The sequence below is a fragment of the Saimiri boliviensis genome, chromosome 4 (genome assembly GCF_048565385.1).
Source record: "Saimiri boliviensis isolate mSaiBol1 chromosome 4, mSaiBol1.pri, whole genome shotgun sequence".
In the NCBI taxonomy this organism is placed as follows: domain Eukaryota; kingdom Metazoa; phylum Chordata; class Mammalia; order Primates; family Cebidae; genus Saimiri; species Saimiri boliviensis.
This window is the reverse complement of record NC_133452.1, coordinates 111,318,204-111,334,231: the sequence shown is the minus strand read 5'-3', so window position 1 is coordinate 111,334,231 and position 16,028 is coordinate 111,318,204. Positions and strand designations below refer to the sequence as shown.

The 16,028-nt window shown below is 36.7% G+C and overlaps 1 non-coding gene across 1 annotated transcript; it reads left to right on the top strand.

Moving 5' to 3' along the window:
- Positions 1-15,657: 15,657 nt before the first annotated feature.
- LOC120363414 (U6 spliceosomal RNA) lies at positions 15,658-15,762 on the top strand. The gene has a single exon (XR_005578970.1). It is a non-coding gene; the product is annotated as a U6 spliceosomal RNA (small nuclear RNA).
- The last annotated feature ends 266 nt before the right edge of the window (positions 15,763-16,028 follow it).

Genomic DNA, 16,028 nt, shown 5'->3' with positions numbered 1-16,028 from the left:
GTTTCTGGGATAATCTGCTTGTCTTTCCCTTAGGTGTAATCTCTGCTTAAGGGCCAGCTGGAGGAACCTTTATCTCATTAACCTTCTGGAGGAGCATCTGTCAGCCTAGCTCCAGGACCCTGAATACCATTATAAACAAGTGTCTACAGACATACTTTTTTCTTAGTTATTCACCTGTTAACAGTGACACAGAGAGCCAGAGGAAGTCCTGCCAAGCAGAGAATAAGGCTGACAGTTAGGGTAGATGTTTTCTAAAATGACATGCACAAGAAACCTCTACTAAAAGAGCTTAATTTCTATCCCTGAAAGTATATGCTTATTCAATATGTATTAGTCTCTGTGGGTAATGAAGCTGTCTCCATTCTCTTCTATGTTCTGCTTTATAAATTGCCTTTGATTTGGAATTAGATACATGTGGCTCTTTTGATTTAAGTCTGGTTTTAATTTTTAAAATCTGTATGCACAGAGTTTAAGGAGTCAATTATTTTTTACAAAGTTTATGAGAAAAAATTCTGCCTTTCTTCTACCCATACTTTCTTTCAAAGGGGAGCCATTTTTACTTCATTAAGCTAATTCTTTTAGTAGTCTCATTTGCACTTGTAAATAATCATGCCTCTATTACTATTTTGGAGGGTTTCACTTTTAGATATTATCAAATAATGTGTTGTGGATAGGTATTGTTCTTAGAGAGGTCCATAGATTACCCATAGATTTCTCAATGTGATGATGTAAGAACTATTATCTCTTTAAAAGTATATGTGGCAGAGCCAGGATTTGAACCTAAAGAGTCTGGTTCAAAAGCCTATAATCTTTTTTGTTTTTATTTTTGAGATGAGGTCTCCCTCTGTCACCCAGGTTGGAGTGCAGTGGTGTGATCATGGCTCGTTGGCTCATTGCAGCCTCAACTTCCCTGGGGTCAGGTGATCCTCCAACCTTAGCCTCCTGAGTATCTGGGACTGTAGGTACATGCCACCATGCCGGCTAATTTTTTGTATTCTTTTGTAAAGATGGGATTTCCCCATATTTCCTGGGCTAGTCTTGAACTTCTGGGCTCAAGTGATCTGGCAGCCTTGGCCTCCCAAAGTGCTGGGATTATAGGCGTGAGCCACAGCACCCGACCAAGAGCCTATACTCTTCATCACTATCCTTCTATGATACTTTTTGGAATTGTCTCTCTCTCTCTCTCTCTTTTTTTTTTTTTTTTTTTTTTAAAAAAAACCTTTTCTTAGTTTCTAAATACAAAATAATAAATTACCCCTAAATGTGACCCTGGATATGTAAATCTCTTCATATAGTTAAACACTTCAGATAGTCTCTGTTTCCCAGAGCTTTCTAACCCTCTCTAGTCTGTATTATTTAATTTCTTGTCATTGTTTACAGCAGTCATCTGGGGATTGCTGTTCACAATCATATTGAGGATTCCTTCAACCTCTCTCTTGTATTGGATTCTGTGATTTCTGGATCCTGTATTGTCTCTTTCTTAATCTCTTGTTTTAGCAGAGCACATGCTCTAGTACATTACCGAAAGTTTGTGGTCAATAAATTTAAAATCTTACACGTTTAAAAATGGTTTCCATCTATCCTCATACTTCGTTGATAGTTTGGCTGGATATAGAATTCTAGGTTGAAAATAACATTCACTTAGGTATTGAAAATGTTGGCTGTAGAAATTCTAAAATTTTATTACTGTTGTCTTCTTTCTCATGGTTTGTTGTGGCTTTATACTTAAATTCCTTAAGCATTATTTTCTTGGGATATGCAGAGGTGGTCAAAGGTAACAGATTTTTAGGTCTTATCTTTAATTACAGATTATTTTTGTAATATTTAAAGAAAATTACCATCAACTGGTATAGAATCCTACTTATAACAATGTATCTGAAAATGAGAAATGAACTCATTGAAAGATGTATCTGTTTTTACATAACCATATGTAGGAAAAATGATATGAGAATTCAATAGACTAGATCCATATTTATACATAAATATTTCTAAAATACATTCATATTAGCTGAGGAAATAATTCTCTCTTGATTTGCTATATAGCTTTATGTTATACTAACATTTCTAACCCTGTTGTGAACTATTTCTTCTTTCTCTAGGAAAGAAACCAACAATTTCAAGTTCTGAAAACAATTTCCTCCTAACAGTCTTCTTAATGAAATGTGTTGTTTAAGAAAAATATAGGATAGACTAATTTGTGTTCAAGAAGATATCCTCTATCATAGATAAGAAAATAAAAATAAAAGTATTTAATTTGTTTTAAAATAACAGATATTTCAAAATTTCTCTTGGTGGCAGTACCTTATGCCACCTTTTCTCCACTTCTGATGAAAAAATCTGGGAAACTAGTGTTGATAACTCCCACTTAGAAAGCAAGTAAGAATGACAAATATTCATTATTCCCAAGACAATGCTTTCTAATTACTATTGTGCCTAATTATGGGTCACTGTTAATTAATCCAGAAGTGCTTCTTCAAGGTGGTTGTCAACTATAACTATTATTCTTAAAGAGGTCAGCTTTCCCCTGTATATTCTGGCAGAATTTCAGTCATGCATTTAAAGTGTACAAGGTAGGGTAGAAAAGGCAGTATATCCTTCCAGATACATTCCTTCATCTGAAATCTATAAATACAAATAATAAGTTTTATATTAGTCCATTTTCACACTGCTATAAATAATTACCTGAGACTGGGTAATTTATTAAGAGAAAAAGGTTTTAATAACAGGCAGGCCTAACAGGAAGAATGACTCGGGAGTCTCAGCCAACTTAGAATCCTGGCAGAAGGCAAAGGGGAAACAAGGCATGTCTTCTTATGGTGGCAGGAGAGAGAGAGCAAGGGGGGCAATGTCAGACTTTTAAACCATCAGAATTTGTGAGAACTCACTCGCCATCATGAGAACAGCATGGAGGAACAGCCCCCATGACCCAAACACCTCCCACTGGGTACCTCCCCTGAAATGTGGGGGTTATAATTTAAGATGAGATTTGGGTGGAGGCACAGAGCAAACCATATCGTGTTTACCAAAATGAATTAGTTAATATCACAAAGAAATGATTTCATTTGTTAATTGAAATAGATACAATTTTTTGAGTTCCTATTAAATACCAAACTCTCAATTAGGTGCTTTATATGCATTTATATGACATTTTTCCAGCACTGTTGTGAAGTAAGCACTATTTTTTAAATTAATTTTTTAATAGAGGTTTTTTATTTTTTGTAGAGATGGAGTCTCACTGTGTTGCCCAAAGTGGTCCCAAACTCTTGGATTCAAGTCATGCTCCTGTGTCGGCTTCCCAGAGTGTTGGGATTACAGGTGTGAGCCACTGCACCCAGCTCGTAAGTACTGTTTTTATTTACATTTCACGGTTGAGAAAACTGAGAGTTAGAGATGGCGGGTACATTATTCAACTATGAAACTAATAAAACTGAAGCAGGTTTTCTACTCAAGATCTTTCTGCTTTCAAAGCCTATGTTCTCTCTGTTGTCCCTCACTGTGTTCCCTCTATAGGAAAAACATGCTGAGCAAGTAACTGATACTGATTGGACAAATTAACACTGAACAGAAGAGAAGCCATGAAAAGGCAGGGTCCTATCAAGTGTTCACCGTTTACATTGTTTTTTTTCCTTCACATTACACCTACTAACTTAAACATATGTAAGGTGGTTACATAGGAATCTAAAAGTGTCTGTCTCTGGAATGGCGTAGTCTTCTTTGGTAGTAGGACTAATGTCCTCTTACTGTTTCAAGGTTTATCTTTGTTCACATTATTGGTTGTTGATTTGTCTCTCCAATCCAGGCAGGCACAGGGGATTCTTGATACATTTCCATTACCATCAAAATGTGTGATTAGTCATGAGTAGTTGAACTTCTCCGAGAATGGAACCAGCACTAGGAGGGGCAAATAGGCACTGTCATACATATTAAATCTGTAATCTGGAGGGAATAGGTTGTATTAGTTATGAAAAACCCTAATATCTTCATCTGTATTTCTGGATATTTTTAAGAAATGCCTTTCTTGCTAATAGAAGGTTCACTCTGTGTAGCTCAGAGTTTTCCCTACATTATTAATCGTCACTTAGAAATCAGGGATATAATGCACAGAAACACAATGGTAACATTAATTGGAATGTCATCTAAGGTAGGATTCCATCCCTTGAGTTTACCCTCTGGATCCATCTCACTTTCGTTGACAGCAAAACACAATGAATTAAACAAAAAGGATTAAACAACGGATTAAACAAAAAGGGATTCCTAAGACACAGTGAGGAAAGAAGAAACAGGTGGAGCCTACCAAAAGCTGGCTACACTAGAGCAAAAATAAATGGAGGCAACGATAAGGCCTCAAGATGACAGTTTTAGTGAGGATGAGATTGATAGCAACCCAGATACAGAGGACCTACATCTTTTTTTCTCATTATTTTCTGAGAGACCTCTTTACTGAATCCTAGTGTGGGAAGGTTGAATAATCCCATCCTCTTGTGGAGAAATAGCAGTTCAGCCTTCCTCCAAGGGCTCTTAACATAAGGCTCTTTCTTGTCTTGCTTCCTTACCCCTCTCCAAGTTCTTGGCAACAAATACAGCAAATACAGAATGAACTGATCTAGTCCATTTGTAAACATCATCATAAGCCACAGACTAGAAAAACACAGAAGCAGGCATTTCTTAAAAAAAATCGTAAACGTATCAATCTGCATGTATTTTGAAATGCTAATTTTTCAAAAATAGCCAAAACTGCTAAGAGAATCCACATGTTTGGTCTTAGCAAGTTACCTATGTTTCCTTCTATATGTGGTTGAAGAAATCATGATAAATGTTGCACATTCTAAAAGCACACTGACTTGAATTGAGAGACATTAAAACCCAGTTTAAATGATGCTACCGAAATATCTTTGTGGCTTGCATTCCTCCAGTTCTCATTGTCTGAGCACTTAGGCACATGGCAAGGAAGTATGAATGATCAGCAGGGTCAAGGGTTTCAAGGAGAATCAAGAAGATGAGTGCTGAGGAAACTCTGTTGGAACTGTGATAGGGAGAAATCTGTTACCTTTGGGAGGCCATTTCAGTAGCTTAGTGGGGAAGGAACTCAGCCCGCAGTGCATTACAGTGTAATTGGATGGCAAAAAAGAGGCAGTGAGTGAGATTTCTTTTCATATAGTCAAGCAGCAAAAGATCAGAGAGAATTAGTTTAATCAGCTAGTCAGGAAAAAAAAACACAAGCCTATTTTAGAAAAGGATTGTTTAGAGGCAGAGCAAGAGGCATGGTGAAAGTGTGTTTGTAGCACAGTTAACGGAGGAAGAGAGAGAGAGAGAGATCGAGATCAAGATCTGCTAGTGCAAGATTTTGTCTGCTTAACAAGCACTTGCTTAAAAAGAAGTTTATGAATTGCTTCACTTCGCAGGACTCAAAAAAGTCTTAGAGCACGAAACACAAAGACATATGCTCTTGCAGGGGCACACAATCGGAAAGTGACATAGTGCATATAAAGATAACGAAATGGGGTTACCAGTTCAGTACCTTTCAAAGTGATGCCATTTGAAAAATGCTAGCCAAAACACTTTAATCATAGTAACAAATATTTTTGAGTTTTAAGCCCTTTAGATGTCTTTAATTTCTATATTAACCATATTAGGTGACTACTATTGTCATGTTGCATATGAGGACATTAAAGGTTAAGGAGGTTAAGGAAGTTCTTACCATTTCATGGCTAGTAAGTGATTTAAGCACAGTCTCTGATCACAAGTTAGGATCCTACACTTATTAACTATCAGTAAAAATGAGTGAAATGCATGATCTGAAGTCTCAAATAGACATTCAGCAAAGAGGCCACACTCCAAAGATGGCTACTATAATCATCAATGTCTTTCAATTCCGATTAACACCAGAGTTTTAAATACTAGTATAATGAAGGATAGAAATGGTCATTCATTGGTGAAATTAGTGGCTTGTTAATTAGATAATGGAAATGGGCATGCACTAAGTGAGATTAGAAATAGTTAAAATTTGTGAATTGGTTAAAATATTTTAGAGAGATTCCCTGTTCTGACACAAGTTTAGTGTGTCACTCTTCAGTTTTATGATGCAGTTGGACGCTTGTTCCTTGAGAGTCCTGTTGCCTAGTCATATCTTTGGAGGATCCTTGCTAACTGATGATGAAAATGAGGGCACTTAAATTTGCGTCTAGACTGTTTTGCATTTATACCAAAGAAAGCTCATGTAATGCATGGTTGGAAGGACTTCAATCCTTTTTTGAAACCAAAGTGGGATTTTATTGAACCTACAGAACAGGTGATATGGTCTATTTGAGAACTGCTTACTAATACTTGCTAATTTAATAGTTTGCTTGTGTAGAAGATTTTTGTTTGATTCTTTCTTTTACTGAAACCTGGTAATAAGGTTGTAGGAGAGTAGCTACCTCTAAACCACTTTCAACTATTAGTGCCCATGTAACCTACTAAACTCAACCTATTTGTATTTACCTAAATTGGTCTAGATCAATTTAACACATAACTTTGTGAGTTTTCTCTATAAATTAACTTTTCCAGTTTACAAAAAAATCCATTTCTCACCTTTTAATATTAAAGTCCTGATGATTTTCTCCCCAGATTTCACCTATCTGCCCTCTAGTTTTACTGAGAAAATAGGTGTAGTCAGGAAGTTCTACCCAGAGCAATCAGAAAAGAGGAAGAAATGAAAGACATTGAAATAGGAAAAGAAGGCAACTTGTCTCTCTTCATTGGTAGTGTAATTATATACTGAGAAAACCCTAGACTTTGCCAAAAGGCTCCTGAGATAGATAAACAACTTCAGTAAAATTTCAGGATACAGAATCAATGTACAAAAATCAGTAGCATTTCTGTACCCCCAAAACATTCAAGGTGAGTACCAAGTCAAGAATGTATTCTCATTTACAATAGCCATGCACACAAAATGTAGTGTCTAGGAATATATCTAACCAAGGAGGTGAAAGATCTCTACAAAGAGAACTACAGAACACTGCTTAAAGAAGTCAAAGATGACACAAACAAATGGAAAAACATTCCATGCTCATGGATGAGAAAAACTAATATCATTAAAATGGCCACACTTTCAAAGCGCTCTACAGATTCAAGGCGATTGCAATCAAAATATCAATCTAATTTTTCACAGAACTAGAAAAACTATTCTAAACATCATATGGAACCCATAAACAGCCCAAATAGCCAAAGCAATCCTAAGTAAAAAGAACAAAGCCAGAGACATCACATTACCTGATTTCACACTGTAAAGATAGTAACCAAAACAGCATGGTGCGGATACAAAAACAGATGTATAGACTGGAACAGAATACTCCATTAAAAAGTAGGCAAAAGAAATGAACAGACACTTCTCAAAGGAAGACATACAAACAACCAAGAAACATGAAAAAATGCTCCACATCACCTAATAAGAGAAGTGCACATCAAAACCACAATAAGATATTATCTCATACCAGTCAGAATGGCTATTAGTAAAAAGTAAAAAACAATGCTGGTGACACTGTGGAGAAATGGGAACACTTATATACACTGTTGATGGGAATGCAAATTAGTTTAGCCACTGTGGAAATCAGTTGAGAGATTTCTCAAAGAACTTAAAACACAGCTAATATTTGACCCAGCAATCTCATTGCTGGGATTTATATCCAAAAGAAAATAAATCATTCTACCAAAAGATAGACACACTTGAAAGTTCATCAGAACATTATTCAAAACAGCAAAGACATGGAATCACCCTAAGTGTCCATTAGCAGTGGATTGGATAAAGAAAATGTGGTACATATATACCGTGGAATACTATGCAGCCATAAAAACAATGAAGTTATATCCTTTACAGCAACATGGATGCAGCTAGAAACCATTATCCCAAGTGAATTAATGTAGGAAAACCAAATACTGTATGTTGTCCCTTATAAAGGGAGGTATAATACTGGGTACTCATGGGCATAGAGATGATAACCATAGACACTGGGGAGTACTGTAGGAGAGAGTGTGAGAGGGGGCTAGTAGTTCAAAAACTAACTTCTGGGTACTCTGCTCACTATCTTGGTGACAGTGTCATTCCTATCCCAAACCTCAGCATCATGCAGTATACTCATGTGAGAAACCTGCACATTTACCCCCTGAATCTAATATAAATTTGAAGTTATTTTAAAAAATAAATAAGAAAATAAATGTAATCAGAGGGACAGTACTTCAGCTTTCCTCATCTTCCATCATCAACTGTTAACCATTAACCATCAACTATTAACCTAGATTTGGTGTTTATCATGTCTTTGCATGTTTATATATACCAATGCAAAACCATATATTTGTATTGTTTTTACGTATTTTCAAATGTTAAATAATATATTGTACATGCCTTTTACAAATTACTTCTTTGGTCAACATTATGTTCTTGAGATTTATTTATATTAATATATTAATTTATTCATTTCAATTTTGTTTAATATTTTATTAAATAACTGCTGTTGATTTTATTCTCTATTGATGGGTATTATACAAATTTCCATTGCTACCAATGATAAATGAGAAGTTCCTATTTCTCTGCATTCATGCCAACACTTGAATTGTCAGACTTAAATTTTGCCAAACTGATGAGTTTAAAATGGTGTCTCACCATAATTTGAATTTGCATTTCCCTATGTGTTAGTCTGCTCTCATGCTGCTATGAGGAAATACCCAATACAGGGTAACTTATAAAGAAAAAAGATTTAATTGACTCACAGTTCCATGTGGCTAGGGAGGCCTCAGGAAACTTAAAATCGTGGTGGAAGGGAAAGAAAACACTTCCTTCTTCACAAGGCAGTAAGAGAGAGAAGTACCAGCAGGGAAAATGCCAGATGCTTTTAAAACCATTAGATCTCATAAGAACTCACTCAGCATCATGAGAACAACATGGGTAACCCACCCCCATGAGCCAATCACTTCCCACTAGGTACCTCTCATGACATGTGAGGATTGTGAGAATCAAAATTCAAGATGAGATACGGATGGTGACATGGCCAAGCCATATTATTCCACCCCCAAATCTCACATCTTCACATTTCAAAACATAATCATGCCTTTTCAACAGTCTCCTAAAGTCTTAGGTCATAACAGCATTAGCCCAAAGTCTAAGTCCAAAGTCTCATCGGAGACATGTCAAGTCTCTTCTGCCTATGAGCTTGTAAAATAGAAAACAAGTCAGTTACTTCTGAGATTCAATGAGGATAGAGGCATTGGGTAAACACGCCCATTTCAAATGGGAGAAATTGGCAAAAACCAAGGGGCTACAGGCTCATGCAAGTCCGAAATCCAATAGGGAAGTCACTAAACCTTGAGGTGCCAAAATGATCTTTGAGTTCACGTCTAACATACAAGCCATGCTGATACGAGAGGTAGGCTCCCATGGCGTTGGACAGCTCCACCCCTGTGGCTTTGCAAGGTATAGCCTTGCTTCCAGCTGCTTTCATGGGCTGGCATTAAGTGCCTGTGGCTTTCCTAGGAGTACAGGGCAAGCTGTCGCTGGATTTACCATTCTGGGGCCTGGAGGACAATGGCCCTCTTCTCACAGCTCTACTAGGCAGTGGCCTGGTGAGGACTTTGTATGGGGACTCAGACCCCACATTTCCCTTCTACATTACCCTAGCAGAGGTTACTCATGAGGGTTCTGCTCCTGCAGCACACCTATGCCTAGAAATCCAGGCATTTCCGTACAACCTCTGAAATCTAGGTGGAGGTTCCCAAACCTCAGTTCTTGTCTTCTGTGCACCCATAGGACCAACACCATGTGAAAGCTGCCAAGCCTGGGGGCTGCTAGCCTCTGAAGCAGTGACCTGAGCTATAACTTGGCCACTTTTAGCCATAGGCTGGAGCAGCTGGGACTAAAGTCCTGAGGCTGCATGGAGAGTGTGGGGGTGGGAGAGATCCTGGACCCAGCCCAGGAAAGCATTTTTTCACTTCTGGACCTCCAAGTCTGTGATGGAAGGGGCTGCCATGAAGGTCTCTGACATGTCCTGGGGACATTTTCCCCATTGTCTTGGTGATTAACATTTGACTCCGAGTTACGCACATTTCTGCAGTCAGCATGAATTTCTTCCCAGAAAATTAGTTTTTCTTTTTGACTGCATTGTCCAGGCTGCAAAATTTCCAAACATATGTTCTGTCTTCTCTTGAATGCTGCTTATCATTTTTTTTTCTGCTACATACCCTAAATCGTCTCTCTCAAGTTCAAAGTTTGACAGATCTCTAGGGCAAGGGTAAAAAGCCTCCCGTTTCTTTGCTAAAACATAATGTTTCCATCAAAGTATAGGATCCTCTGAAGTTCCCGTGTCTAGAAAAAGTCTGGATCCACTAAAGAAGTAAACAATTACTTCTGGTCCCTTCCCTGACTTTTCATAAATTGAACCCATATCGCAGGAAGGAAGACTAAAATCTGTCAACAAACCTAGATGAACTTTTGTCATAAACCATTGTCTGCTCTGTAGGCCAAACATTGTCCTAGACCACTGTATGTTCTTCAAGCCCATTGAATTCTAGTAATTATTTATTTCCTCTTGAGAGACTTTCCCTTCTTCCCCTTCCCATAACCTGTTTTGTCAGGATCCAAGCCCCCATTCTTTCTTTTTTTTGTTTTTGTTTCTTCGTTTCTTCATTTTTATTTTTTATTTCAATTGATTTTTGAGGAGAATAGGTGATGTTGGGTTATATGGATAAATTCTTTAGTGGTGATTTCTGAGATTTTGGTACACCCATCACCTGAGTAGTATACACTGTACCTGATGTATAGTCCTTTATCTGTCACCTCCCTCTCACTCTTTCCCCTAATTCCCCAAAGTCCATGTGTCTTGGAATTTGTGTCCTCACAGCTTAGCCCCCACTTATGAGTGAAAACATATATTTGGTTTTCTATTCCTCAGTTACTTCACTTAGAATAATGGTCTCCAATTCCATCCAGGTTGCTGTGAATGCTGTTATTTTATTTTTATGGCTGAGTGGTATTTCCCTGGTGTATATATATAACACATTTGTTAATCCACCTGGTTGATGAGCACTTGGGCTGGTTCCATATTTTTGCAATTGCAAATCATGCTGCTATAAACATGCATGTGCAAGCATCTTTTTTTGTGTAATGACTTTTCCTCTGGGTAGATACCCAGTAGTGGGATTGCTGGATCAAATGGTAGATCTACTTCTAGTTCTTTGAGGAATTTCCATTCTGTTTTCCATAGTCATTGTACTAGTTACATTCCCTCTAGCAGTGTTCCCTTTTCACCACATCCACACCAACATCCATTATTTTTTTATTTTTTGATTGTGGCCATTCTTGCAGGAGTAAGGTGGTGGTGCACTGTGGTTTTGATTTGAATTTCCCTGATCATTAGTGATGTTGAGCATTTTATCATGTTTCTTTGGCCATTTGTATATCTTTTTTTTTATTGTACTTTAAGGTCTGGGGTACAGGTGCAGATCATGCAGGATTGTTGCATAGGTACATACATGGCAAGGTGGTTTGCTGCCTTCATTCCCCCATCACCCGTATCTGATACTTCTCCCCTTGTGATCCCTCCCCACCCTCCCCACCCCCCGCTGTCCTCTAGTGCCCCCCAATTGACCACAGTATGTGATGCTCCCTTCCCTTTGCCCACGTGTTCTAATTGTTCAACACCCACCTATGAGTGATAACATGCAGTGTTTGGTTTTCTGTTCTGTGTCAGTTTGCTGAGAATGATGGTTTCTGGATTCATTTATGTCCCTTTGAAGGACATGAACTCATCATTTTTTATGGCTGTGTAGTGTTCCATGGTGTGTATGTTCTTTTGAGAATTGTCTATTTATGTCCTTAGCCTACTTTTTGCTGGGATTGTTTTTTGCCTGTTGATTTGTTTGAGTTCCTTGCAGATTCTGAATATTATTCCTTTGTTGGATGCATAGTTTGGGAATATTTTCTCCTACTTTGTGGGTTGTCTGTTTTATCTGCTGATTATTTCTTTAGCTGTGCAGAAGCTTTTTAGTTTAATTAAGTTTCATATATTTATCTTCGTGTTTGGTTGCATTTGCTTTTGGGTTCTTGGCATAAAGTCTTTGCCTAAGCCAATGCCTAGAAGGGATTTTTTTTTTGATGTTATCTTCTAGGATTTTTATGGTTTCAGGTCTTAGATTTAAGTTTTTGATACATCTTGAGTTAATTTTTGTTTAAGGTGAGAGATGAGGATCCAGTTGCAATCTTCTACATTGGACTTGCCATTTTTCTCAGCACCATTTGTTGAATAAGGTGTCTTTTTTCCACTTTTTGTTTTTGTTTGCTTTGTCAAAAATCAGCTGACTGTTAAGTAATTGGCTTTATTTTTGGGTTCTTTATTCTGTTCCATTGGTCTACATGCCTATTTTAATACCAGTACCATACCGTTTTGGTGACGATAGCCTTACAGTGTGATTGGAAGTTGGGTAATGTGATGCCTTTGGATTTGTTCTTTTTGCTTAGTCTTGCTTTTGCTATGTGGGATCTTTTTTGGTTCTTTATAAATTTTAGGATTGTTTTCTCTAGTTCTGTGGAGAATGATGGTGGTATTTTGATTGGAATTGCATTGAATTTGTACATTGTTATTGGCAGTATGGTCATTTTCACAATATTGATTCTAACCATCCATGGTCATGGGATGTGTTTCCATTTCTTTGTCTAATTTATAATTTCTTTTAGCAGTGTTTTGCAGTTTTCCTTCTAGAGGCCTTTCACCTCCTTAGCTAGGTTTATTCCTAAGTTTTTTTTTTTCCCCAGCTGTTGTATAAGGGATTGAGTTCTTGATTTGATTCTCAGCTTGATTGCTGTTGATGTATAGCAGTGCTACTGGTTTGCATATATAGATTTTATATTCTGAAACTTGACTAAATTTTCATTTTTCAGATCTAGGAGCTTTTTGGATGAGGCTTTAGGGTTTTCTTTTGGTGGTTTTTATTTGCATTTCCGTAATCATTAGTGATAATTATATGTTTCCTAGGTATATGATTATATCATCAGTGAACAATGACAGTTTGACTTCTTACTGATTTGGATGCCCTTTATTTATTTATTTTTTTCTTGTCTAATTGCTCTGATTAGGACTTGCAGTACTATGTTGAATGTAAGAGCTGAAGGTGGGCATCCTTGTCTTGTCCCAATTCTTAGGGGGAATGCTTTCAACTTTCCCCCATTCAATATAATGTTAGCTATGGGTTAGTTATAGATGGCTTTTATTACCTTAATGTATGTTCCTTCTATGCCAATTTTGCCAAGGGTTTTGATTATAAAGAGATGCTAAATTTTGTCAAATGCTTTTTTTGCATCCATTGAGATGATTATGTGATTTTTGTTTCTAATTCTATTTATGTGGCGCATCACATTTATTGACTTGCATATGTTAGACAATCCCTGCATCCCTGGTATGAACCCAATTGCTCATGTTGGGTTATTTTTCTGGATATGCTGTTGGATTCTGTTAGCTAGTATTTTGTTGAGAATTTTTGCATCTATTTGTTTATCAGGAATTTTGGTCTATAGTTTTCTTTCTTTGTTATGTCCTTTCCTGGTTTGGGTATAAAGGTAATATGGGCTTCATAAATGATTTAGGGAAGATTTCCTCTTTATCTATTTTTGGAATAGTGTTAATAGGATTGGTACCAATTCTTACTTGAATGTCTGATAAAATTCAGACATTCATCTATCTGTTTCTGGACTGTTTTTTGTTTTTCAGTAACTTTTTAATTACCATTTCAGTCTTCTTATTATTGGTCTATTCAGAGTTTCTATTTCTTCCTGGTTTAATCTGTGTATTTTCACAAATTTATCCATCTCTTCTAGGTTTTCTAATTTGTGCATGTAAAGGTGTTCATAGTAGCCTTGAATAAAGTTTTATATTTCTGTGATATTGGTTGTAATATCTCTTGTTTCATTCCTAATTGAGCTTATTTGGACATTATTTCTCCTTTTCTTGGTTAATCTTGCTAATGATCTATCAATTTTATCTTTTCAAAGAACCAGATTTTTGTTTCATTTATCTTTGTGTTTTTGTTTTATTTCAAATTCACTTAGTTCTGCTCTGATCTTTGTTACTTCTTTTCTTCTGTTGGGTTTGGGTTTGGTTTGTTCTTGTTTCTCTAGTTCCTTGATGTGTGACCTTAGATTGTCTATTCATGCTCTTTCAAACTTTTTGAAGTAGGCATTCAATGCTATAAACTTTCCTCTTAGCAACACTTTTGCTGTATCACAGAGGTTTTGATAGGTCGTGTTACTACTGTCATTCATTATGAGGGTCCCTTTTGGAATTGAGTTCCAGTTTTATTCCATGGTGGTCTGAGAGAATAGTTGATATAATTTCAATTTTCTTCGATTTATTGAGACTTGTTTAGTTTCTTGTCATATAGTCTATCTTGGAGAATGTTCCATGTGATGATGAGTAGAATGTATATTCTGCAGTTGTTGGGTAAAATGTTCTGTAAATATGTGTTAAGCCCATTTGTTCTAGGGCATAGTTTATGTCCATTTTTTCTTTGTTGAAATTCTGTCTTCATGCCCTGTGTAGTGCTAGTGGAGTATTGAAGTCCCCCAGTATTATTGTGTTGCTGTGTATCTCATTTCTTAGGTCTAGTAGTAATCGTTTTATAAATTTGGGAGCTCCAGTGTTTGTTAGGTGCATATATATTTAGGACTGATATTTTCCCGTTGGACTAGTCATTTTGTCATTATAGAAAGTTTCTCTTTGTCCTTTTAAGCTCTTGTTGCTTTAAAGTTTATTTTGTCTGATATAAGAATAATGACTTCTGCTTGCTTTTGGTATCCATTTGCATGGAATATCTTTTCCACCTAAGTTTATGTAAGTCCTTATGTGTTACCTGAATCTTTTGAAGACAGCAGTTACTTGGTTGGTGGATTCTTATCCATTCTGCCATTCTGTATCATTTAAGAGGAGCATTAAACCATTTACAGCATTAATGTAAATGGTGTGAAGTACTATTCTATTAATTGTGCTAGTTGTTGCCTGAATATCTTGTTTTTTTTTTTTTCCCTTTTTTCATTGTGTTATTGTTTTTGTAGATTCTGTGAAATTTATGCTTTAAGGAGATTCTATTTTGGTAGATTTCAAGGATTTGTTTCTAGATTTATAGCTCCTTTTAGCAGTTACTGAAGTGCTCATTTCTCCATTCTTTCGGTAACCCCAAGGTAATATATAAGTTTCTGTACCCCACTGGAGGGGTTGGGTCTTTATTCTGAAGGCTTTAAAGTATATAGGTTAAAAAATTTGTATGCTTTTTCTCCCATATCTAATTTTTGTGAGATAATTTTTCAGTGAAACTTCAGGGGGCCACAGTAAACATTCTCTTTGGCCCTTATACCTTTTTAACTGCTCTTCCAATTATTTGATAAATAATGGAGAAGAGCTTGCTCTTTGTGCTCCTATTTACCAATGGTGAGAGAAACATCATCTCTTTAAGACATGTAGTCCAAAGTATACACTGACCCTCATGTTCTTCTCTAACCTAGGGCAAAGCTCCACATAGAACAATTTCTATTTTGCCAGCATCCAATCAGGTATGAGACTATACTGTAGAGGAAAGTTGTTGAGCATAGTGGAAGACACTTTATGGAAGTGTAAAGAGTGTGCCAAAACAGTTGTAAGTGATGTTTGCTTTGGCAATACATAACATGAAATTGGAATGTTACAGAGAGGATTAGAGTGGCCCTTGCATAAGGATGACATGAAAACTCTGGAAGAGTTTGATATTTTTACATAGAGTCTAACCCTATTACTCACTGGTATCCCTGAAGGAGTAAAAGAGATCAAGTAACTTGGAAGATATATTTGAAGATATAGTCTGATATTATACAATCCAGCAAAGCCTGAGAAACATACTCATCAGATTATCCAAGGTCCACAATAAAGAAAAAATATTAAAGGCAGCTAGACAGAAGGGGAAGGTCACCTACAAGGAAATCTCTTCAGGCTAACAGTGGAGTTTTCAGCAGAAATCCTACAAGCCAGAAAAGATTGGAG